We start from the raw sequence: 9,732 nt of genomic DNA, 5'->3' as shown, positions 1-9,732 counted from the left end.
ACCTGCTGCATCTGATGTCTTCCTGGAGCCAAATATCACTGTCAAGGGCTATGGTTGGGATACCAGTTTTGGCCTTGTACAAGCGGTCTACTTCATTGACATAGCAGTGAAAGAGGGACCTAGATTCGTCATTGCCCTGTCAGAGAACACCTTGGGCACCAGCGGTCTTCCAAAGTCTGACACAAAGCTTTTCAGTCTGAATCTCTTCTCGGGAGACTCTGCATTGCTATAAAGAAAACCAAAATAAAAGATCGCTCACACTTTAGCTCAGTGACCTGAAGACTCATAGTTTTTGCCATCTACTGAGTGCAAGTCCCTGCACAGAGTATGCTGACAAGCACTGGAAGTGAGAGACATCATTTCTGAACACATACAATTAAACCCAAGGCAAAAGTCTCAAGTGAGGGACCTTGGACCATCCTGAAAAGACATCGTTCCCTGAGAATCCTCAGTATTGCTGAATCGCACACCAGTGTTTCTCATTGGGACACTCAGATCATCTTCATCAGAATTAGTTAAAGTGCTTCTTAAAATGCAGAATTCTGGGGTGCAGACCCTCAGCGTCTCCAGAGGTAGGGACCTGTAGTCTGTATTTTTAGAGCAGCCAAGATCACTGAACACGCTCAGGTTTAGCACAGCGGTCTACATCAGGTCACCTGAGCATCGACAATGCTGTCTCACATGGTGGGCGTGTTGCCATGTGTGTCAGGGTTCTGTCCTATCCACGAGACTCCCCTGATTCTCAGAACTGACAGTGCTGCCCCATTGGGCAAGAAATACCACCATTTCACAATGCATACGCAGGGCGCCCGACTGACAGATACAATCAGTGATGGGAGAGGGGACAAAACTCATGTTCCTGATCCCTTGTTTCACTTACAATGGGACAAATGATCAATTCAAGTGTAATAAATCAGTGAATGAGTGAATAACATGACTCTCGTTAGTCCCATGAGTGCCTGGAATAGTGAGCCTGGGCACACTGAGAACCATAACAGCCCATCTACTTAATTGCCATCCTTCCCAGATTTGTGTAAAGGTTACTTCCACCCAGGCAGTGACTCCTGAAGGGCAAGAATCATGTCTGAACACACTCTCAAATCCAGAACAGAACCTGACAACAATTAGGCTCTGGAGTCTGTGTTTAGCGAGTGTGGAATCTCAGTGATTCCAGCTCTTAGACCTTGCCTTCCCATCCCACCCCTCACGATATGGCCCTTATGACCAGTTCTCCCGGGGCTGGGGCCACGGAACTCATTTACAGGACTGGAAGAATCTGATCATGTAAACCACCCAACAGAATATCATCAAGAGTCACCTGCATTTCAGGGATCAGTAATCCCAGAAGCTTTGCAGTTCAGGCAGCTGAGGGATTTTTATATCAGCTCTGTCTTCTACTGTGACTGCCTGGGTGACATCAGACAAGGAATTCTCAAAAGCCTGAGCTTTTCCTTTCAGGAATAATCTACTTAACAAATCTCATTGACCATTTAACAAATGTGATGTGAAGATCAATGATTTACACAGGAGTACAACATTCATTAGGTCGTGGATTTTGAATCCGAGAAAAATCATTTGAGAAAGATTGACAGAATGTAGCTTTAATGCAAATTTAAGTATTCTTACCTTTCAGCAAATCATCTTCTTCCCCTACTTATCACTTCATCCAAGTTTAAAAGATGTTTGAGAACAGGGATGATTGTGCCAGGAATCTGTGACCCAATAACCTAAAATGTCACCTAGGAAAAAAAGGGGAGTAACACATTTTTAAAAAGTATGGTGAGGACAGCAGCGCCACCCCCCAACTCCACACTAAGGAGCTCTGAGTAATAGCTTTCCTGCCTGCCTTGGGCATCAGCTGATGTGAAAACCCACCTAGAAACCACACTGTCCAGCAGCTTTTCCGTAACACAGGCTACACTTTCTCAGAATTAAGAATTGGGTCCAGTAACCCCTTCGCTGAAGAATAAAGACAAAGGAGAACAAGAGAGTTCTGCCCCTCCCCAGGGGAGAGCCCAGACCTTGGGCTGCATGCACTGCGCCCACCTCCCAGGAGAAGGAAAAACTGGAGAAGGACGTCCTGCAAAACTAGGGCAGCAAAGGTAGAGATGGGAACAAATAGACCAGCTGGCCTGGGACAGCCCCCTCCGTCGCTGCCTTGGCAGCTGCCTCTGTTCCCTCAGCACATCCTGCCCACCTCAGGTGGCTAAGCTGTCAGGGAAACTGTGCTTTAAGACCTGGGGCAACAGAGGCTGCCCCCAGGCCAAGCTGCTGGGGAGATGGGAGCTAAACCACCAGCTCCGAAGCGGCAGGCTCCATACCTTCGACATCACCCCGCCACCCCCGCACCTTAACGCACCCCCGGGCAATATGACCCTGAGAAATGTGACCTGGGAACGAGGGGCGGCAGAGGCCACCCCCATGTCAGGCCTCCAGAGAGATGGGAGATTATCCTCCAGCTCAAAATAGGCAGCACCCCTCTCCTCCCCACCCCCTGATCTCACCGCGCCCACCTCCTAGGAGCAACCTGACCTGGTGTGGTGTGTCAGACGATCATGGGCGGGAGAGGCCGTCCCCAGGCCAGGTCAGGGGAAAGGAGAAGAAGTGGCCCCATTAGGCAGCTGCGACGGCTGGCTGACCCTGCCCCTCGACCTCATCGCGTCCGCCTCCCAGGAGCAAGCTGACCTGGAGACGGGCATCCGGCTTCTTGGGCAGCAGAAGACACCCCCAGGATTGGCCGCGGGGAAGAGGGGAGCAAATTGACAAGCTCCGCGATGCAGGTCCTCTACATCCGCCTTCGCCACCCTCGCACCTTAAAGGCAGCGCCCAGGGCGACCCTTCCCAGCAGGCTGAATGGGACAGGTGTGTCTGGTGATCTGGGGCAGGAGAGACGACTCCCACACCAGGCCATCAGGGAGATGGGAGCCAATCCACCAACTCCCCAAGGCATCCCCATCCCCCCGCATCAGCCACCGCTCCTGCCCCCTGACCTCACGGTGGCCGCCTCTAGGGAGCAGGCTGACCTGGAGATGGACGTCCGGTGAACTTGGGGCAACAGTGACCGCCCCTAGAGCAAACCATGAGGGGAAATGGGAGCAAATGGACCAGCTTCATGGGAAAACACGCCGCTGCTGCCACCACACCCAACGTACCACGCCCGCCTCCCAGGGTCAGGCCAACTAGGATACACGTGTCCCGTAAGCCAGGGCAAGAGAGACCGCCCCCAGGACAAGCCGCGGGGAAGATGGGAGCAAATGGGCCCGCTTCCCCGCTGCAGGCCCCCGACCCCCGCCACCCCTGCACCCTGATTACCCTGCCTCCTGCCCCCAGTTAGCTAAGTGGGACAGGGGTGTCCCGGGACCTGGGGCAACAGAGGCCGTCTGCAGGCCATGCGGTGCAGACATGGAGCTAATACACAAGCTCCCCCGGGGCAGCCTCCCTATCCCCGCAGCCACCACCTTCCAAGCCCCCTGACTGCACTGCACCCATCTCCCAGGAGCAAGCTCACCTGGAGACCGGGGTCCCGCCTCTAGGGCAGCGGAGGCTGCCCCCAGGCTCCGCCGTGGGGGAGAGCGGAGCGAATTGACCAGCTCCCCCGCGGCAGCCCCCTACCCCCGTGGTCCCCACACCTTAACGGCACCGCCTCCACTCCCCACTCAGCAAACTGAGTGGGACAGGTGTGTGCGGCGATCTGGGGCAGCAGAGGCTGCACCCAGGCCCGGCAGCCGGGAGAAGGCAGCTATTCCACCAGTTCGCCAGGGGCAGCCCCGCTCCGCCCCCTTGCCGCTGCCAACGCCTGCTGACCTAACCGCCCCACCTCCCAGGAGCAAGCTTAATTGGAGTCCAACATCTGGCGAATCTCCGGCGGCCAAGGCCCCCCCAGGCCAGGCTGCAGGGAAGAGAAGTAATCGACCGGCTTGCCCGGGCAGCCTCCCACACGCCGCAGCCGCAGCCCCCGCCGCCCCAAACCATTGCACTAGCCTCCCGGGGTCAGGCTGACTGCGAGGATGTGCACTTGCCTGAGCACCTCCCTGCACCCCTACATTCCCTGTACCTCTGCACCCCTGACACTCTCTGCACTGCCTGCACCCCCACATCCCCTGAACTGCCTTCACCCTCCACAGCCCCTGCACCCCTGCCACCACTTACACCTTTGCACTGCGTACACTCCTGCACCCCTGTATGTCCCACACACCACCTCTTGGGCCTGTGGCAGTGTCTCTGCTGTTAGACCAATGCACAGGAACTCACATATTTGCCAGTATATGATGCATCAGTGGACGTCTGGGGTTGGCTGCAGGAAGGTACATGTTCCCGGTCTCTAGCCTGGGCCACTACGGTGATCTCTGTGAGGTCACCCAGGACGGGCTCAGAGATGCTGTTCTCTGGGAAGAGAGGAGTAGAAACCGGTCTTGAGGACAGAGCTGTGCTCACCAGGCCGTCCACGCTTCATGTTTTACACAGGGCTTCGGAGAAGTGAAATGGATCCGGCCAAGTAAGACCTGCCTGCTGTGCGCCCACCTCAGTCCTGGGCTCTGAGGCAGACCGACTGGCTCCCACCATCAGGACACAGTTTGGGCACCTGAATGGTCCCTTGGAGGCATCCTATCACTTCTCAGGAAGAAGTCCGGCTGCTTCCTCCCTATGGCCCTCCCTCCCACTGTGCTGGCCTCAGGAAGGTTCCTTATTTGGGGAAGAAGGCAGCCCACCCCCTACCCCACCCCTCACCTTTCTCTAACCCAGGCTGGTGCTTTCTCTGCCCTTCAGAGTCTGGAAAGCCATTTCTCTTCAGGTATGTCCCTTCTGAGATGGACTTGCTTCCACTCAATTCTAGGCGAGGATGCACCATGGAATGCACTGGGTAAGAGAACCAAAATAAATAGTTTCTTCTGTGAGGTTTTCTGTTTATCTACTGGGATGAGCTGTGTGTAGTTTGCTACATCTATTCGTGCGAGAGGCTAAAGCTGCCTGTGTGTCCTTGTTTTCATCCGCCTGCTGTCTTTGGGTTTTTCCTAGAACACTCCTGAGACATTTACTTCTTTTAGTTTTATTCCTGTTATTACACAGGGGCCCTACTGTCATGGAGGTAAGGTGTTGGGGGAGCAGGACAGAGCAGGGCATCTGTAGTCCTGTGATTAGTTCTCATTGAGCTTGTGCCCTGAGCTGTGACCTCCACAAGTGTGTCTTTCCCCCCACCCCAATTTGGGTGAGACAGAAGGGATTTCCCTTCTCCCAGGTTGGTTAGGCTCTGGTAAAATAATTTCTCATTAAAAAAAAAAAAAAAAAAAACTTCCCCAAATGAAACAGAATGTTTTGGGTGTATTTCAATAGAGTTATTTTCTTCTTTCCAGGCAGGAAGCATGAGGAGTTATCCTCTGAGGCCTTCATTCTGAGAACAGGACACGGTCCTGGAGGTAAAATGCATGAAAAAGAGCAGGGGGCCCCTCTGACTGGCCCCCTGGAGTTGTCACACTCAGACTTCCCCACGCTGAGACTCCCACTGGCCTCAGGGACCTGTTAAATCTGCCTGCTGTTACAAAAGCGGGTTCTGACCTGGGAGCTGTGACTCTCCAAGCCTGCCTGGCTGCCTCTCTGGGTTGGGAGCAGATTTTCCCCTAATTTTTCTGGGATCTAAGAAGTATAGTGGGATTGCAGCTCCCTCAGCCCTGGTGTTGTTTTCAGGACAGAAGGAGCAATTTCTGAGCTCCACACGTGCTGGAACAGAGGCTGGAATCCTCCCCTCCTCTGCCTCTGTGCAATAAGTAGCTGTGATTCTAGTCGAGTTTCTGAAGATGTGGATTTAAACACACACATCCCAGCCCCTACAGGAGCACACAGTCCCATAAATCCCCCCAGGTTCCACTGGTAACTACGGAGCCGATGGGGACACGGGTTTCGGGACCACAGAGGCCTGACTGCACGACTTGCTCCGTGGCCTATTAACGTGGTTGCTCTGGGCCTTGTCTGAAGTGGCTTGCTTACCGCACCTGGTACATGGGAAACACAAAATAAGTACTAGAACCTTCACTTTTTCTCCCTCCAGGGCCTTCAAACATAGAAAGTTTAAGTGAACTCAGACGGCCTAGTCACCGCAATAAGGTCCGTCCAGCCTGGCTCTCCTGAGTGATGGGCACTGACTTGCACCTTAACTCGGAACAGTAGGGGAACTGCCTTCCTCTAACTGGGCGTCTCCCCACACCAGGCATTCCCTCAGCTGAGACGGAGCCAACTCCCCAACTGAGGTGTGTGCTGGTGGCTTCAGTGTGACCTGGCCCTGCCGGGACATGAACCTGCAGTGAGGTGGAGGGTCAGGAGGAGTGGGGTCCCTGCTGGGGCAGCAGGCGGCCAGGTAGCACCCTGCGCAGCCTGGTGCCTTGGGCTTCCCAAAATCTCCTACGGCCCCCGGGTAGGCTCTGGTCTGGGCCACTCCATGCACCCTCCCAGTATCTTTTCATTAAGTCCCTTTTTTGCTTTTATCAGCCAGAGGTGGCTTCTGTTGCTTGTTCAGTGAAACAGTGCATCAGGAAACCAGACTATTTCTAAGATCAGTAAAATACCAACTTCGGTCAGCTCGCCGGGCAGACCTTGCAGCACAAATTCCCGCACAGGGCTGTGCAAATGCTTTACGTGAAGGGTCCTCATCATCTGTCTTCAGAGATGCAGAAGCTGGTGGTTCAGGTAAAACCTCAGGGATTTAGGAATCCAAAGCTGGTTGGTTTCAAAAACTAACGGGTCGGACCAGACCCCTAAGCTGTGGTCAGAAGCCTGGCTCAATGTCACGCAGACTCAGCCCTCTAAGTGTCCGGTGGGGCCGGTTCTGTTCCCTTTACAGGTTCTCGTTAGGGAGTCACTGTAGCCCCTTACACTCAGCAGGGAATCCAGCCCTCTTAGCCCCCACCCTGAGTGTTCCATGACACAAATCTTGGGAGTGTTTAATTTTCATCTTTGTTTAGGAGGATGGAGGTGGGGCAAGAGGAGAGATAAATTCACACTTAGTGACACCAAGTCACAGCCAGTACCTCCTCCTCGGAGAGCTATGTGCTCCCACAGTGGTGGCTGGGGGGCTGGGCAGAGCCCCTCCTCTGGTCACAGAGGGACTCACTCCTCTGACTGCAACTGATGGGTTGGACAACCAATCCAGAGGGGACAGAGCATCTTTCCCGGTAATTTGGAACTGACACACAGAAATTAATTTCACTCATCTGGGGATTGGGAGGAGGGTGGGAATCAAATGAAACCAGAGCAGGAGAGAAAGTTACAAGTGAATGAGAGAGAGACAGAGAGACTGAGCTTGTGAGAGCAAATAGTGGGAAGGAAGGAAAACAATGAGGGGACAGAGGAATTCCAGCTCCTGGCTGTCTAGTGTGTCCCAGCCCATCAACGAACCTGCGGGATGGTTAACATCATTCCAGGTTTGCAGATTAGGAAACAGGCTGAAAGAGACGGGGGTTGGCTTCGGGTACACAGTTAATTTAAGTGCCACTGGACCCCTCACTTCCCACTGCCTGAAGGCACCATGATCCTCACAGGGACCCTGCTGTGCTGACAGCCCAGCACCCTGATCAAAGGGACCCTGCGGGAGTGGGAACCTCTCTGAGTGTGGAAAGTTCCCTGCACTGAGATACCATGCATCAGCCGGCTCCCGCTCACCCCAGGTTAACGTCTCCCCAGCTTTGTAGTCCCCCGACCCGCTTCCCTCCCTGCCAGGCACCCCCATCCTTACCATCGAGTGTACTGCAGGAATTCAGGCACAGGGATGCCCAAAGCAACACGAGCCCACCGGCTGTACAAACAGCAGACTCCCAGCTCCACCTGGGCTCTATGGGGATAGTAGGTGTCCTCACCTTTCATGTATCTAAGGCAATCTGTTTCTTCAGCTGAAGGCTACAGAGAAAAATAAAAGTTCAAAAACATTGTTCAGTGAGGAATTCCTCCAAGGACCTGACTCCAGAGTCTACAACCAAGTGTGCTGGCCGCTCCTGCCCCCGGACTTGGGATGAAGGTGGATTATTGATCAGCACAATCGCCGGTGGCCCAGCTCCTGAGCTTGGCTGCCCAGAGGGGGCTGGGGGAATGGGTAAGGCCAGGGCACTCAGGAAGAGCACAGAGGCCCTGTCCTCACACCTCCGCACTTGTAAACCGTTCCCCAAATCTCAAGGCATTGGACAGAGTGCAGCCACCACAATAATGAGATGCTCCCATCACTTCACTCACTCCTGTAGGTTCACTTACGTGCTGAGCATCCACTGGGTCACAGGACATGACACACAGAATGGCCGATGGGACAGGCTTGGTACTTCCCCCTGGATCCTGTTCAATCTGATGGAAGAATGATCACTCATAAAAGGTTTCTCAAAAGGATACATAGACAGAAGGCAAATTGCAGAGTGAATCAAATTTTAAAATATAAATGAAGATCCCCCAGTCTCCCCACCTAAGGTTAACAGCATAAAGAAAATAGATCTTGCCTTTGATCACCAAGGAAGTTGTCACTCACTCTCAGGAGGAAAGGAGAGTTATTCTTTCAGCAGGACACAGAAGTGCTCCATCGGATTGGACCAGGACCTCTGCATTCATTCAGCAAATCTGTATAAGCTCCTACTACACATGGGAATCTAGTAACTTTACCCGTTCCCAAGGGTCTTGGGCTTTATTAGTCAACAAAATAGACACGACTCCCCATCACTGGGGGCTCAGAATTTTAGCAGAGGAAACAGGCAGCATGTTGGGGGTAGCAAGAGCTTGGGGAAAAATAAGAGTGATATGAGCAAACTCAGGTGATGGTGGTGGGGTGGGAGGCAGGCAGGAGGGAATAAGGCTATCCTGGCAGATCTCACGGAGTAATGAACTTGAAGCAGAATAGATCCGGAGGAAGAAGGAAGAGCCGGAACCAGAGGCCCCCAGAGTGATGGGGAGAGTGTAGGCGGAGAGGCAGAGCATGCCCGGTCCTGGAAGACTTTGGGACGACTTTGGTTCCTAATGGAATGGTGACCCTTTTAGTGAGTTTTGATGGGATGGGTGATGTCCAATTTATGCTTTTGTTTTGGTTTTTTTGGGGGGGAGGGTAATTTATTTATTTTAGTGAAGGTGCTGTGGTTTGAACCCAGGATCTCATGCATGCTAAGCATGCGCACTATCACTGAGCTACACCCACCCCCTCAATGTATGCTTTTATAGGCTCCCTCTGACTCTGTGTGGATGAGATTGTAGAAAAGCAAAGATGGAAGAAGTAGGCTATTTGGTGTCCAAGAAGGGGCTGAAGGTGGCTTCTAGGAGGGTGGGGAACAGGGAGTAGGTGGTTAATGAAGACAGAGTAGCCAGAATTTTCTAACAAGCTGGATTTGCTGTGTGTGTGTGTGTGTGTGTAAGAGAAAGAGAGAGAAAGAACATGGTTCCAACATCTGGACCTGGAAAATGGGATGGATGTCCTCTCCATCCACAGGGGATGGGATAAGATGGGGCTGAGCAGGTGGAAAGGGGCTGGAATCAGCTCAGTTCTTCAATGTCATGGTTAAGGAGTCTATTAAATATTGCCACAGAAATGCCTAATAAGTAGAGGAGTTTGGGTTTTTTTTTTCTTTCTTATTAACATTAAAAATATAATTTAAATGTATTGATTTTATTATGTGAATGAATTTGGAATTTTATTTCATGCCAAGGTATATGTTATAATAGCCAAATGGAAATATATATCAGAAAAGGGGAGAAATGAGGGCTTTCACATAAACTGAC

At 52.6% G+C, this 9,732-nt stretch overlaps 1 long non-coding RNA gene across 1 annotated transcript; it reads right to left on the bottom strand.

The window, feature by feature from the left end:
- Positions 1-4,334: 4,334 nt before the first annotated feature.
- On the bottom strand, positions 4,335-7,412 carry LOC135320026 (uncharacterized). The gene is made up of 3 exons (XR_010379153.1): positions 7,387-7,412; positions 4,729-4,857; positions 4,335-4,385 (listed from the first exon to the last, which is right to left on the bottom strand). It is a non-coding gene; the product is annotated as an uncharacterized LOC135320026 (long non-coding RNA).
- Between the last annotated feature and the right edge of the window lie 2,320 nt (positions 7,413-9,732).

Source organism: Camelus dromedarius, chromosome 35 (genome assembly GCF_036321535.1).
Source record: "Camelus dromedarius isolate mCamDro1 chromosome 35, mCamDro1.pat, whole genome shotgun sequence".
Classification (NCBI taxonomy): domain Eukaryota; kingdom Metazoa; phylum Chordata; class Mammalia; order Artiodactyla; family Camelidae; genus Camelus; species Camelus dromedarius.
Note: the sequence above shows the minus strand (reverse complement) of the source record. Positions and strands in the feature narration are given on the sequence as shown.